This window comes from Colobus angolensis, unplaced genomic scaffold (genome assembly GCF_000951035.1).
Source record: "Colobus angolensis palliatus isolate OR3802 unplaced genomic scaffold, Cang.pa_1.0 Scaffold151, whole genome shotgun sequence".
In the NCBI taxonomy this organism is placed as follows: domain Eukaryota; kingdom Metazoa; phylum Chordata; class Mammalia; order Primates; family Cercopithecidae; genus Colobus; species Colobus angolensis.
Window position 1 is genome coordinate 2746640 of NW_012114611.1, and position 15493 is coordinate 2762132.

The window sequence follows — 15493 nt, forward strand, 5'->3', positions numbered from 1 at the left end:
GTAAATGACAAGTTGATGGGTGCAGCAAACCAACATGGCACATGTATACCTACGTAACAAACCTGCACATTGTGCACGTGTACCCTAGAACTTAAAGTATTAAAAAAAAAGAAAAAAAGAAAAAAGTTAATAAAAATAGATGAAGTTTTAGAGCTTGCATTCCAGTGTACGAGACAATTATAAATACATTATAAAATGTCAGGTAGTAAGTGCTGTGGAGCCAAAGCAGGGCAATAAGACAGAGACTGACAGCAGGGGATGGAGACAGGCTGAGGGAGGATGGGGAGACCTTTCTTACATACTTAAAATGTTTTGCTTTGTTTTTGTTTTTACAATTACAATAAACATCATAAAAGAAAAACAAGTATAACAAAATAAACGTATAGTGTGCAGGATGTAAAGGATTCCCTGAGGAGAAAATTCCCTGGGCTGAGGCCTGAGGTTTCTTAACAGGATAGGCATAAAAGAGGAACAGGGGGTGGGTCAGTTGGTGAGTGATGGAGCTGGCATGAAGGGTCACGGGGCATTTCCCCTCACTGGGCCTCAGTCTCCCCACCTAGGAAGACAGGGCATTGGGCTCCATGACCTCCAAGGCATCCTTCAGATCAGAATGACTTGGGTTCATGGTTGACATACTGAATGAGTGCAGGGATCCTTTGTGAGCCTCTCTTCCTCTCTTTCCTGTCAAATGCTTCTGTCACATGGAACTCTATCCCAAAGCATCTTCTTTCTTGAGTGGGTTTTCTCTGAGTAAGCTTGTCAATGACTCTTTAACTCATATATTCAGCTCAAATATCTCTTCTGACTGTCAGGACCCTACATCCAAGTGCCTCCTAGGTATCACATGGGCTCATCAAAGGCAACATTTTCAAAACAGGTTATCATCTTCCTCACAAACATGTTCATTTTCCTGGGCCATCTATTTTGGTAAACGGGGCCCCTCCATCACCAAAACCAGAAACCTGAGGATCATTTTCTATTCACTTCTCTTTATTCTAAATATCTAATTGGGGATGAAATCCTTTAGCATCCAATTCAATGACATTTCTCAAATCTGTCTCTTCTAGCTTGCCTTCAGTGCTACAGTCTCTGTTAGCCTACCTCTGACCAGAGTTACTGCTATACTCTCCAAATTCTTCTTCCACAGATGAGATGTTCTCATGGATTGTGACCTTACCTCCTTCAAATCTTGGTTCAAGGGATACTGTCTCATTTGTCCTTTCCTGACCACTCTATTTTACATTGCAAAACTCACTGCCTTCCTCTACGCTGTCCCCATTAACAGTCTCCCTTTTCCTGATCTGTTATTTTCCATAGCACTTTCTAACATATGATATTTATTTATTATATCTATTATTTCTTTTCTGTCTTTCTGAATTAGAGTGTAAGCTCTGCAAGGACAAACATTTTTGTCTGGTGTGTTCAATGACGTACACTAGGAGTCTAGACCTGTGCCTGGTACATAGTAAGTAGATACTCGACAATTATCTACTGAATGAATGAATGAAACTGCTCTAGCTATATGCTCCATTGCCTCCAGCTTGTCTTCCACATGTCCAGGGCAAATGCTTCTAAACTACCAATCTTATCATGTGACCCCGTGCTTGGAATCATATGCCACCTTGCATCACCTTGCATCCATCTATACCAGGCTAATGAAGTTCCTCAGGGAGATACTCTGATTTCATGCCTTCCTATATTTGAGCACACCGTTTCCTCTTCCAGGGGTGCTGTCTTCCCCAGGGAGAGTAAGTATCAGTCAAAATTAGCCTAAGCATCACCTCCTCTCTAAAGGTTTACCAGGTCATACAGAGATAACTGATTCATATTTGTGCTACCACCATATCCTGTCTGTTAGGTTATTATAGCATGTATTTTGTTTCTTTACATGTCTGTCCACCCCAACTAAATTATAAGTTCTTGGGAGACAAGAATCATGTCTTATTCAATTTTGTATCCTCAGAGCCTGGTAGTGTCTGGCATTTAAATACTTGTTAGAGGGACTTTGGAATGCTGAATTCATCCAGGATTGAAGTAATGATGGGGATGATGGATGTGACCCAGAAACTCCTTGGTTTCATAGTTTGTTTGTATCCTTAAGCTGAAAGTAACATTTTTTACAGAAGAGGCAGTCCTGTGCATCTGGAATGACTCAACTGTGTTATATTTCTTCTTAGGGCTAGTATCTCTAATTATGAAAAGTATCATCATCATTACTGAGTTTGTCCTTATGGAATCATCTAGAAATCCTCAGATCCAGACATGACCTGTATGCTCCTAGTGATTTATCTGTTGTCACTGACGGAGAACCTGATGATGATCCTGGTGATCAGGACCAATTATCACCTTAAACCAACCATGCACTTCTTTCTGGGTCACCTGTTATTACTAGATCTCTGCCTTCCTTCAATCCCTATGCCCAAGATACTGCAGAACTTATTAACTCATAGGTAAACCATCTCTATGTGGTACTGTATAGCCCAGAGTTTCTTTCTCATATTCTCTGGGAGCACAGAAGCCTGCCTACTCCTTGCTGTGGCCTGTGATCACTCTGCTTCCATCTGTCACCCTTGGCTCAATAATGTGGTTATGAATCAGCCTCCCTCTGTCAGGATGGTGATTGCAGCATGGGCAGTGGGATTACTAAACTCCTTGACAAAGAATCTTTTCATTTACAACTTACACTTCTGTGGCCCCAGTGTCATCCCTCACTTCTGCTGTGAGCTGCCTTCACTCTTCCCTTTGTCTTGTACTGATCCAGCTGCCAATGAGGTCCTTCTTGCTGGGTCATGTACATTGCTAAGATTTGTGACTTGTCACTGGTCCTCTTATTCTAACACCATCTCTGTCTCCTAGCCATTTGTTTTTTTGAGGGTCAAGGCAAAGCCTTCTCCACCTGCTACTCCCACCTCACCGTGGTGCTTTTGTACTATGGTAAGGTTTTATTTAGGTACATGACCCCTCTCTTGGGTTCCATCTTGGAGCAAGTGATCTGCATTCAGTACAGTGGGATGACATTCTCACTGAAGCCACTCATCTGCAGCCTCAAGAACCAGGAGGTGAAGGCAGCTCTGTGTAAAATGCTGAAGCAGTAAACATGCCCCTCCCTGTATGGAGGATTCATGTTACATTTGGTCTGAAGGCAATGAGAAAAAATACTCAAGAGGATGAAGTACATAAATAGCTAATTCCATCACTTAAGAAAATTGCTGTTTGATGAACATAACCGCTAGGGTCTGGGTAATAGAAGATTCAAGTGTGAGATGGCTTATTTTATTGTATTTGGTAAGAAAATAAACACTGAGAAATAGGCACTGGAATGGTATTGTGTGGGGAGACAGAGTCCAAACCTGCTTGTTTTGCTTAAGAGTTTTGAAAGTATAGAACTCCCAAGGGTTTTAAAAAATGAGAGTGTGAAATACTCCTCAGAGTGTAAACTAGTTACTGACTGAAGATGGTAATGAAGGAAGACTGCTTCATCCACCTGACTTGGGCGCCCCTAAAATGTTGATGTGTCTGATTAGAGTTGACTAACTTTCTGGTTGGCAGAAAGCAAAGACACAGATTGTCAAGAACTTGCCGTAACTTGTTCAAAGGAAAATAACTGTTTCAGGTGTGCTATGATAACATTGTGAATGTCTTGCATAGAATCTGGTTGCTTGGTGACTAGAATGGGGACTTCCTTACGATCCAAGGTGATGAATGTCTGTGCTGTCTCAGAATGATGTTTCACTCAACCCTGGGGATACCAAGTCAATGAGTCCACTCAGCATCTGCCAGGCCCATTTAGCCAAGCCTTTCCTGAACCCCTTGTCCTAGTGGCCTTGACACACACGCTGTTTCGAGTGACATCATTGCCCTTTTTTGTGCGGGAACTATGTATTGGCCCCTCTTTCTCAGAGTGATGTGCATATGCATTTAATCAAACACATTTATTTCTTGTCCCAAAAGATATATGGGGTTGGGGGACAATAAGCTCAAAATCCAATGTGAAGCCTGGCTCACATGTTCCCTTTAATGAAATACTTACCAGGTACCATTGTCTTTCTATCCTTAAGTATTAAACAAAACAAGATTTTCTTTTTATTTGGCATTTTCTTGATTTATTAAAACTTGAAGTAATAATCATTATTGGTTTGTTTTATATTTTTATTATAAACTTTTAATCTTAAGTGCATAATAAATTCCATACAATTAGTGTATAATAAATTCTATAGAATTAGTGGGGGAATGGGTAGCAGACGAACAAGAGAAATATTTTACAATTTTTAAAGATGTGAGTGTAAGAAAACCCACTTTTCTTAGAAAAAAGTATACTTCATTTCAAAGTATATTTCTACAATAAGTGTAATGATTATATATCAATAGAAATTACCATTTGGGTCAGTTATTCTAAAAACTGTCAAGTCAGTTTTCTTTTTTTTTTCAAGGGAAAGGGGGGTTTTATTCAAGAGAGTGTAGTCAATCATATACCTCAGGTGGAGCATCTGGTTCTCCTCTAAGTGATCCAATTTCAAGATAGAGTGAGGACTAACAGGACTTAGGGACTTTTTTAAATAGGGAAGAGTTAATAACAACATCATTACACCCTTTCCTCCTTTCTTTGTATTTTTAAGATAAACTCTTAAAGTGGATCTGTTTAAATCCAGATTATGGGCAGAGTGGAAAGGGTGGCCTTCCCCACACCAAACTCTAATACAGGATACAAATGAAGTCATAAAAATTGTTGTTAACAATATATTGTCTGCATCTTACAAACACTCCCTTCCTCATCTGCATCTTTGAGGGATGGGTCCAACGACCAATCTATACACAATCTGTCCTCCCTTAGGAGACTAGGGAAGTTACTGGCACAAGCTGGCATGCATGCTTGTCACCTACTGCAGACCCTCATGCAGTAATTCTCCATCGTGGGCCACCCCACCAGCCTTCCACATATATCCTGGATGTATGAATTTTGTTGGTGAAAGCATGGCTTACATTCAAACTGCAACCCCTCATCTTCTCATTCTCATTGTCTCTTCTGTTGCTCTGTTATCAGTATTTTATGATCTTGATTTATATTGTTTTTGAGTTTGCATAAGTATTTGTTTTAAATTACAGTCCAGCCGGGAGAATATTAGAGTCTAGAAATACTACTTGCCAGGCCTAAGAATTGTTTTAAAATCATTTTTTAATATTTTTCAATTTGATAGGGATTAGATCTAATTCTTTCATTTGTTTGCATTTATTTTTCATCATAAATAACATTTAGTGCTTTCTGAAATGTTTATTAACATTTCCTATTTTATCATCAGCATACCATTTTCTATTTTCCTACTGAATGCATTCTGTTAATTTTTTATTTGTATGAGGCATTTACTTATTTACCTATTTTTTTATTGATACACAATATTTGTACATTTATGGAGTACATGTGATATTTTGTTACATAATGTAGAATGTGCAATGATCAAGTAGGGTATTTAGGATATTCATTACCTTTATCCTATTTATCATTTGTATGTAATGGAAACATTTCAAGTCTATTCTACTTCTAGCCATTTTGAAATACATACACATTGTTGTTAACTTTAGTCACCTTATGCTAGCATAGAACATCAGAACTTATTCCTTCTATCTAAATGAATCTTTGTACCCATTAGCTAACCTCTCTTCACCCTGCCACCCAGCCCTCCCAGCCTCTATTATCCCTCCCAGTAACTATTATTCTGCTATCTCCATGAGATCAACTTTTTAAGCTCCCACATTTGAATGAGAACATGTGATATTTGCCTTTTTGTGTGTGGCTTATTTCACTTAATATAATGATCTCCAGTTCCATCCGTGTTGCTGCAAATGACAGGATTTCATTCTTTATGTGGCTGAATAGTATTCCATTGTGTATGCATGCCATATTTTCTTATCTATTCATTCATCGGTGGACACTTAGGTTGATTCCATGTATTCGCTATTGTAAATAGTGCTGCAACAAGCATGGGGGTGCAGGTATCCCTTTGATATACTGATCTCCTCTCCTTTGGATAAATCTCCATTGGCAGGATTGTTGGATTGTATGGTAGTGCTATTTTCAGTTTTTTGAGGTGACTCCATAATGGCTGCGCTAATTGACATTCACATCAAAAATGTGTAAGAGTTCACTTTACTCTGCATCCTCACCAGCATTTGTTATTTTTTGTCTTTTTAATAATAGTCATTCTAACTCAAGTAAGATGATATCTCATTGTGGTTTTGATTTGTGTTTCCATGATGATTGGTGATGCTGGAAAGCCCCAAAGCATCATTCAAGTCCCTTTCTACATCTTTGCTAAACTCAGAATGTCTAGGACAAGATGGTGAGCTCTATAGTTCTTCACTTTAAGGCCCAAATCTAAGTACAAAAGGCTTGGAACTAAACGTCTGAAACAATTTCATCTGAAGTATCCTGTTTGTTCGTATATGTGTACTCTTAATGGCCAAATCTTGTCCCAGAGAGCGAGGACAGGCTGAGGCGACGGCAGACACAAGAGTCCACATGAGATGGGACTTCATGTGCAGGTGCTTTCCATTGAAAATTATCTGCTTCCTGACCTGGTGGCCTGCACTGTGCTGTCAGGAGCTCTGGAAGGTGACTTCTTGCTTCTATACATTTTGCCACAAGACTATTTTTCCCCCATTTTTTCTTGAGGACTCCAGTCCCCTCTCAATCTTTATTTTTAACTATAAATGCTATCATGTGTTACAATTTACAAAATTGTGTTTACAGTGCAAAGAATAAAAATACATCAATCAACTGTGTATTCATCCCCTGACTGAAGCAACAGAATACTTCCAGAGCCTTAGAAGCCCTGTGTGTGACCCCCATTATATTGCTGTCTCCCTCTCCCCAGAGGCGACCATTCTCCCAAATTGCACAGTACTCATTTCCTTGCTTTTATTTATAGTTTACCACCTATTTGTTATCCCTAAATAAGATTGTTGAGCTTTTCTTATTTTTGAAATTGATATAACTAGAATCATATCACGTTTTCTACTATGATTTGCTTCTTTCACTGAACAGTATTTCTTCTCGTGTTTTGAGATGTCTTTGTAAGCAACATATAGCTGCATTTTGATTATGTTATCCAGTCTTAAAATTATTTTCTTTTAAGAGGAGAGTTTCATCAATAATCATTATAATAATTATTAATGTATTCACGCCGGACACGGTGGCTCACACCTATAATCCCAGCATTTTGAGAGGTCGAGGTGGTGGATCACCTGAGCTCAGGGGTTCAAGACCAGCCTGGCCAACATGGTGAAACCCCATCTCTACTAAAAACACAAAAATTAGCCAGGCATGGTGGCATACACCTGTAATCCCAGCTACTCGGGAGGCTGAGGCAGGAGAATTGCTTGAACCTGGGAGGTGGAGGTTGCAGTGAGCTGAGATTGCACCACTGCACTCCCGCCTGGGTGATAGAGTGAGACTCCATCTCAAATAATAATGATGATAATAATAATTATTATTATTGGTGTATTCAGATCCATTTCTATTTTTCCCACATCTTCATCTTCCTTTTCTTCTGGCTCTTTTTCCTATTCCATTTTTCTCTCTGCTCGTCTCTTCTTTTATTGGCTATGCTATCCTTTTTATCATACTAACATCACCTAACAAAGTCTAAAGTTAGCATCTTTATCCTCTTCCAAGCCAATATAAAGGCTGTAAGACACTTTAAATCAAAACGTCAATTTATATGCTATTTCAATCCAGTATTTTAGTTCTTTCCTTTTCCTCCACACATTAGACATTTTTATTAGCATTTTAGTTATACAGTCAGCTTTTGTTTAGGTTTACTCAAATGTTTACCATATCTTTGTTTACCTTTTTTCCTGAAAATAATGATTGTTTTTCTACAGCATTATGCACAGGATGCTTAAGAAATGTAACTTACCAGAAGTTATACATTCCCCTTTTAAATGAAAGGGGAATTTCATCATTTCCTCATGCAATTTTAACATAAAAATATGGATAGTACCTAACAGGTAGTTTTTTAAATCCCCTCCCCCTCTGCCCTCTAGCAGCCTACAGTGTCTGTCATTCCTATATTTATGTCCATATGCTCAATGTTTAGCTCCCACTTAGAAGTGAGAACATGTGACATGTGATTTTCTGTTCTTGCATTACTTTGCTTAGGATTATGGCCTCCAGCTCCATCCACGTTGCTGCAAAGGACATGATTTCATTCCTTTTTATGGCTGCTTAGTGTTCCATGGTGTATATGCATTATATTTTCCTTATCCAATACCTAGGTGATAGGATCCATACTCCAAACCTCAGCATCATGAAATACTCTTATGTAACAAATCTGTACATTTACCTTCTGTAAGTGAAATAAAAATTGAAACAAAAAAACCTTCCCCATTCTCCTCTCTGTACAGCCCCTGGTAACCACCATTCTACCTCTGTCTCTATGAATTTGACTACTTTAAGAATCTCATATAAAAGGAGTCGTGTAATCAAAAAAATACATTCAAACAAAATAAGATATAACTTCCTTGCCTTTATGACTTATAATACACTGTGAAACCAAACCAAACTAACAAATTAAACATACACAATATTGCAAAACTCATAAAACTCAAATTAACTACATCAGTGGGATGGATACCATCACTTTCTGTTACAAAAGTGTCTATGTTAGCTTTAATAATACAAGGCTGTATCTTCTTGCTTTATATTACATTGCTCAATTTTATTCATTTGATTCTAAGCATAACAGATGAACATTTGAGTCAGTGTCATCATTGTTTTTCTTTTTAACAACTGACTCTTTTTGTATGCCATTTGCTGTTTTATAAAACAATTTAATGGCATTTCAGTAAAATACTGAAAATAATATTGTTTAATGAAAAGTCTTTCATTTGCATCTAATAATGCAGTTACTGCTAATTACCTTTATTTTTACACAGCACTTTGAAGTCTTTCAGTCTCCACCTAGCCCAAGAAATAAGTAGAAGAGATTAGTGGCCAATATTCAACATTCTTAAAGAAAGAATTTCCAACCCAGAATTTCACTGGGTTTTCACTGAAAGGTCCACTGTTAGTCTGATGGGCTTCCTTGTGTAGGTGACCTGGCCTTTCTCTCTGAGTGCCCTTAACATTTTTTTCTTTCATTTTGACCCTGGTGAATCTGATAATTATGTGTCTTGGGATTTATCTTCTCACAGAGTATCTTATTGGGGTTCTCTGGATTTCTTGAATTTGAATGTTGGTCTGTCTTGCTAGGTTGGGGAAGTTCTCCTGGATGATATAGTGAAGTATATTTCCCAACTTGGTTCCATTCTCCTTGTCTCTTTCAGGTACCCTAATCAGTCACAAGCTCGGTCTTTTTACAACATGGTTCTCAAAGGTTTTGTTCACTTCTTTTCATTCTTTTTTCTCTATTCTTGTCTGCCTTATTTCAGCAACATAGTCTTCAAGATCTGAGATTCTTTCCTCCATTTGATCTATTCTGCTATTAATACTTGCGACTGCATTGCAAATTTCTTGTGTTGTGTTTTTCAGCTCCATCAGGTTTTTATTTTTTATCTTTTTTGAGATGGAATTTTGCTCCTTCACCCAGGCTGGAGTGCAGTGGCATGATCTCAGCTCACTGCAACTTCTGCCTTCTGGTTTCAAGTGATTCTCCTGCCTCAGCCTCCCGAGTAGTGGGGATTACAGGCACCCACCACCACATCTGGCTAAGTTTTGTATTTTTAGTAGAGATGGGGTTTCACCATGTTGGCCAGGCTGTTCCTGAACTTCTGACCTCGTGATCGGCCCACCTTAGCCTCCCAATGTGCTGGGATTACAGGCATGAGCCACTGTGCCTGGCCCATCAGGTAATTTATATTCCCCTCCAAACTGGCTATTCTGGCTATTATCTCCCGTATTGTTCTATCATGATTCTTAGCTTCTTTGCATTGGGTTAGAACATGCTGCTTTAGCTCAGCAAAGTTTGTTATTAGCCACCTTCTGAAGCCTACTTCTATCAATCCAACCATTTCTGCCTCAGCCCAGTTCTGTGCCCTTGCTGGAGAAGTGTTGCAATCATTTGGAGGAAAAGAGGCACTATAGCTTTTTGAGTTTTCAACTTTTTCCACTGATTCCTTCTTATCTTCATGGGCTTATGGGCTTATCTAACTTTGATCTTTGAGGTTGCTGACCTTTGAATGGGGTTTTTTTTTTAGGTCTTTTTTGGTGATGTTTTTGTTTTCTGTTAGTTTTTCTTTTACCAGTCAGACTACTTTACCATAGGGCTGCTGCAGTTTGCTGGAGGTCTGCTCCAGGCCCCAGTTGCCTTGTTTTTTCTTATACCTGGAGGTATCACTAGTGAAGTCTGTGAAACTTCAAAGATTGCAGCCTGCTCTTTTCTCTGGAAGCTCTGCTCCACGGTGAGTAGGGACCTGTTGCTGCCACAGTGTGCCTGTAGAAGGTGTCTGGAGGCCCCTGTTGGGAGGTCTCACCTAGTCAGGAGGAACAGAATCAGGCAGCCGCTTAAAGAAGCAGTCTGGCTGCTTTTTGGTAGACCAGGTGTGCTGCCTTGGAGTGGGATCCCTTCCTCATCTGAACAATTTGTTTTCTCCAAAGCTGGCAGGCTGGAACTGCTGAGTCTACTGAACCACAGAGATCCAAACTCCCTTCCCCACCAGGAACTTGGACCTGTTTCAGGCAGATTCCAGCCCCTGCCATTGGCTGGCTGGAATTTTAACTGCTTTACTTCCTGGGTTCAGTCCCCTTCCTAGGGATATGTAGGGATGGATTTCTCACCTTGCCTGGAATCCTGGGGCTGGAATATGTAAAACTCCTGGGTCTCTGTGTGTGCCTGAGTGGTTGCCCGGCCAAGACTCCACACAGCTCTGTGTATCAGAGTTGAGGCCCTGGTGGCATAGACTCATGAGGGAATCTCCTGATCTGTGGGTTGCAAAGATACATGGGAGAAGCAAGGTTTCTCAGGCAGGGTTGCACTATCACTCACCATTTTCCTTGGTTGGGAGTGGGGGTCCCTTTGGCTCTGTGCTGCTCCTAGGTGGGCTGCCACTGCCCCTCCAACTTTTCTTTGTTCTCCATTTGTTGAGTTGTTTGCCTAGTCAGTCTCAGTGCAAGAACCTGTATATTTCAGTTGAAGGTGCTGAATTCACTCTCCCCTTTTCATTCCTCTCTGTGAGTGCCACGGACCACAGCTACTTCTAATCAGCCATCTTAGATCCAGCTAAATAGGTTTCCCATAAGTAACTTATAGTTGGGTTTTGTTTTTTAATGCAGTATGACAATATATAACTTTTAACTGAAATGTTTAGTCAATTTACACTTAATGCAATTATTCATATATTCTGATATAAATTTAGCATCTGACTATAAGTCCCACTTGTGCTATCGAGTTTTTTTCTCTCCTTTCTTGTCTTCTTCTGAATTTACTAAGAAATTTTATTATCCCATTTTTCTTCTACACTTAGTAAATATACTTTTTCCACTGTTTTTACTGGTGGTTCTAGAGCTTACAACACATTTTATTGTAGCCTAATATAAAGTCGTACTCTTGCTAACTTCCAAAGTGCAAGGACCTTACAAACGTTTAACTCCATTTCCCCTTCCAGCCTTTTGTGTTATGGCTGGCATATATTTAAATTATATATGGATATCTATTTGTGTATTTAATATATAGAGAGAATATATAATTAATTTCATATATTTTAATACCATATTTAAATATATGTTAAATGCATTTTAAATTAAAATATTGCATTTTAAAATAAATATTAAAAATATATTTAATTCTATATATATAGAATATATGTATTTAAAATACATACATATATATTTCTTTTTTTTCAATGTTCAGTTTCCTTTAATGACCCCCATCTCCCTGAAGGGCAGGTGCAGGCAGCTAGGCAATGGCAAGAGATGTTCACTTGAAGATCTTACCCTGATTGAAGACTTTGCCCACATGCTGGAAGGCCCCCTCCCAGGAAAAGTACTCTCGAACCAGCGTCTGGGTCTCCTCACTGCAGGATCCAGTTTCCGCCATGTGTATGGCTCATAGTCCACCTGCCAATCTGGACTCAGCCGAAAGGCAAGCTCCTGGCCTCGGAAGACCCAGACTCCAGAAATGGAGCCGCTATTGTTAGTTCCAAAGAGGATGACACTGGTGAAGGCATTCTTCCTTAGCTTGTCCAGTTGCTGCAACATTCCAGTGATGAGATTGCAGCTCATGAAGGTCTGAGTGAGTTCTTCAGGGAAGTGATACTCTGAGTACCACAGGGACCAGCTCTCCTTATCAAAGTGCTCCCAGAAATATGGCAGTGCCACAGAGAGTGTGTCCTCATTGGAGTACTTGCGTTTAAATTCATCCAACACAAAGGTACTCTTGGGCAAGTGAGCGAAGGGGTCCTTGGCCTTGGGCTCGGCAGCCAGCGCCTGCTCACATTCATTCATCTCCTCCTCAGGAGCAGGAGCAGCCGCCTTTTTCTCCTCCTTCCCCTCAGCCTGGGACTTCTGCTTCTCTTCCTGTGAACCCTTCTCTTTCCGTGGTGTATCTCTTTTAGGCTGGGTCTCTGCAAACTTTTTAGCATCAAACTGGGCCATCTTCTCACACAGCTTCACTTCCCCCAAGACAGCCCGGAACTGGGGCTGATTAATGCAGGTGAGGAATCAGCGGTTGGTATTGGGAAAGGCCTGGCGGAAAGAAGGCTCTAGAACCTGGTTATAGAGACACAGCAGGGTGCAGACAACTGTGATGTCAGCCAGTGTCACTCGTTCGCCCACCAGAAAAGTCCTTGTCTTCAAGTGAGCATCCAGCAGCCCCAGAATTCGCCTCACTTCCTCCTTTGCATTCTCAGTGGCCTGTTTGTTGTGGTGCATGATGCCCAAGGTGGGGAATACCCAGGTACTGGCTGGGGGCACTATATCGGAATCAGCAAAGCTCACCCACTGCACCACCTGGGCTGCTGCCTCTGGAGTACTTCCCCGCAGTTCCTCATTGCTCACATAGTAGGCAATGGCGCTGCTCTCAAACACACAGAATCCATCCTCACCCAGAACCTTGCTGGCAGGAAATTTGTGGAGGAATTCAGGGGTGCGGTTGGTTCAGCCAAAATGGAAGTGGGGTGGTGCGGAGAGCACGCGGACCTGAGCCCCACTGTACTGAGCAGCGATGAGAGCCTTGAAGGCCCTCCAGTTTTCAGGATAGGTATACAGGGTCCCAGCCGCCATGGTGATTCTGCAAAGAAAAAGCTAAAAAATATATATATATATATTTCAAACATGCAAGATGTTATTCTTGTTTAATACAGTTGTATTAGAATATATATCTATATATCTCTATGTATCTATATATAGATATATATCTATATTCTTATTTATGTGCAAATGTGTGTGTGTGTGTGTGGAGATTTATTACAGGAAAGCCAAGAAGCCCCACAATCTGCTGTCTACAAGCTGGAGAATCAGGAAAGCTGGTCATGTAATTCAGTTCAAGTTCAAAGGCCTAAGAACCAGGGGAGTTGGTATCATGAGTTCCAATCCAAGTCCAAAGGCCTTGAGAACCACAATCCCTGAGGTCCAGTGGCAGAAGAGACAGATGTCCCTGTTCTAACAGAAACAAATTTGTTCCTCCTCCACCTTTTTGCTCTACTGAGGCCCGCAACAGATTGGATGATGCTCACCCACATTGGTGAGGACGGTTGTCTTTACTCAGTCTACCAATTCCAATACTAATCTCGTCCAGAAACACCCTTATATACACAGTCAGAAATAATGTTTTATCAGCTATCTGGGCATCCTCTCATCCCACCAAGTTGATACATAAAATCAGCCATCACAACAGTCAACATTAGTTTGGATTTACCCACATATTTACAGTTTTCTTATTGATCTTCATTCCTTCTTGTTTTTCTTCTTCCAGACTGAATCATTGTCCTTTTTCCTGAAGGACTCTCATTAAATCTGCTGGTGATAAATTCTCTCATTTGTAGTCTAAAAGTTGTCTTGATTTAACCTTTGTTTTTAAAGAATATTTTTACTGGCTATAGAATTCTTGCCAGTTATTTTCTTCCCGAATTTTTGAAGCTCACATACCTTTTCTTTTAACTTCCATTGTTTTCATTGAGAAGTTAAAGGTTTTTAAAAAATTTTATTTCCATCATTTTGGGGAACAGGTGGTTTTTGGTTACATGGATAAGTTCTTTAGTGGTAGTTTATGAGATTTAAGTGCACCCATCACCAGAGCAGTGTACACTGTACCTGGTGTGTAGTCTTTTATGTCTCACCCCCCCTTCCACTCTTCCTCTCAAGTCCTCAAAATCCATTATAGTATTCCTATGCTTTTGTATCCTCATAGTTTAGCTCTAACTTGTAAGTGAGAAAATACAATATTTGATTTTCCATTCCTGAGTTACTTCTCTTAGAATAATGGTCTCCAGCTCCATCGAGGCTGCTGTGAATGCCATTATTTTTTCCTTTTTATGGCTTAGTAGTCCATGGTGTGTGTGTGTATATATATATATGTATGTGTGTGTGTGTGTATATATGTCACATTTTTTATCCACTCGTTGTTTAACGGACATTTAGGTGGGTTCAGTATTTTTGCAATTGCGAATTGTATTGTTATAAACAAACATGCATGTGCAAATGTCTTTTTCATACATGATTTATTTTCCTCTGGATAGTATTACTTTCAATATTACTGCTACCTAAAAGGTAATACATCTTTTCTTTCTTGCTGCTTTTATTATTTTTCTTTGTCACCTCTTTCACTATGATGTATCTTGGTTTGAGATTCTTTGTATATATCCTGTTTGGAACTTGGAGCTTGGAGCTATTCCTGAATCTTAGCTTGATGGTAACTTTTGTCAGTTTGAGAGAATTATCTTGGAATACTGCATCTGCCTAATTCTCTCCTACCTCTCCTTCTGTGGTTCCAATTATTTGTACATTATATGTTCTCACCATTCCCTCACATATTTTATATTCTTCTCTGTATCGTCTATCCTGTTTTCCTCAGTTCAGTCTGGATATTTTCTTCTAACCCATCCTCATTGAACCTCTTTCTTTTACATTTAATATGCTGTTATACACTTCCATTACATTCTTTTGTGTTGTTTTCTTTGCGAGACAGGGTCTCACTCTGTTGCCCAGGCTGGAGTTCAGTGGCATGAGCAATCCTTCGGCCTGAGCCACTTGAGCAGCTAGGACTACAGGCATGTAACATCACATCCAGTCAATTGTTAACTTTTTTTGAGAGAGATAGGGCGTCACTATGTTGCTCAGGCTGGTCTTGAACTCCTGGCCTCAAGCGATCTTCCCACCTCAGACTCCCAATCTGCTGGAATACACGCATAAGCCACCACGCCCAGCCCATTAAGTTCTTGAGTTATTGTAGTTTTAGTTATAAAACTAATATGTGATCTTTTATATAGATTCCACTTCTCTGGAATCTATATTGTCATCTAATTTCTTAATAAATTAATTATATGGGCCTGAATAGAACAAAAT

The 15493-nt window shown here is 39.8% G+C and overlaps 2 pseudogenes across 1 annotated transcript; both read right to left on the minus strand.

Annotated features, from left to right (window-relative positions):
• LOC105507693 overlaps positions 1-4909 on the minus strand; it is a 21165-nt pseudogene extending 16256 nt beyond the window's left edge.
• A 6918-nt stretch (positions 4910-11827) lies between these two features.
• On the minus strand, positions 11828-13213 carry LOC105507657 (annotated as a pseudogene). The gene has a single exon (XR_001001131.1). The product of XR_001001131.1 is annotated as an elongation factor 1-gamma-like (transcript).
• Between the last annotated feature and the right edge of the window lie 2280 nt (positions 13214-15493).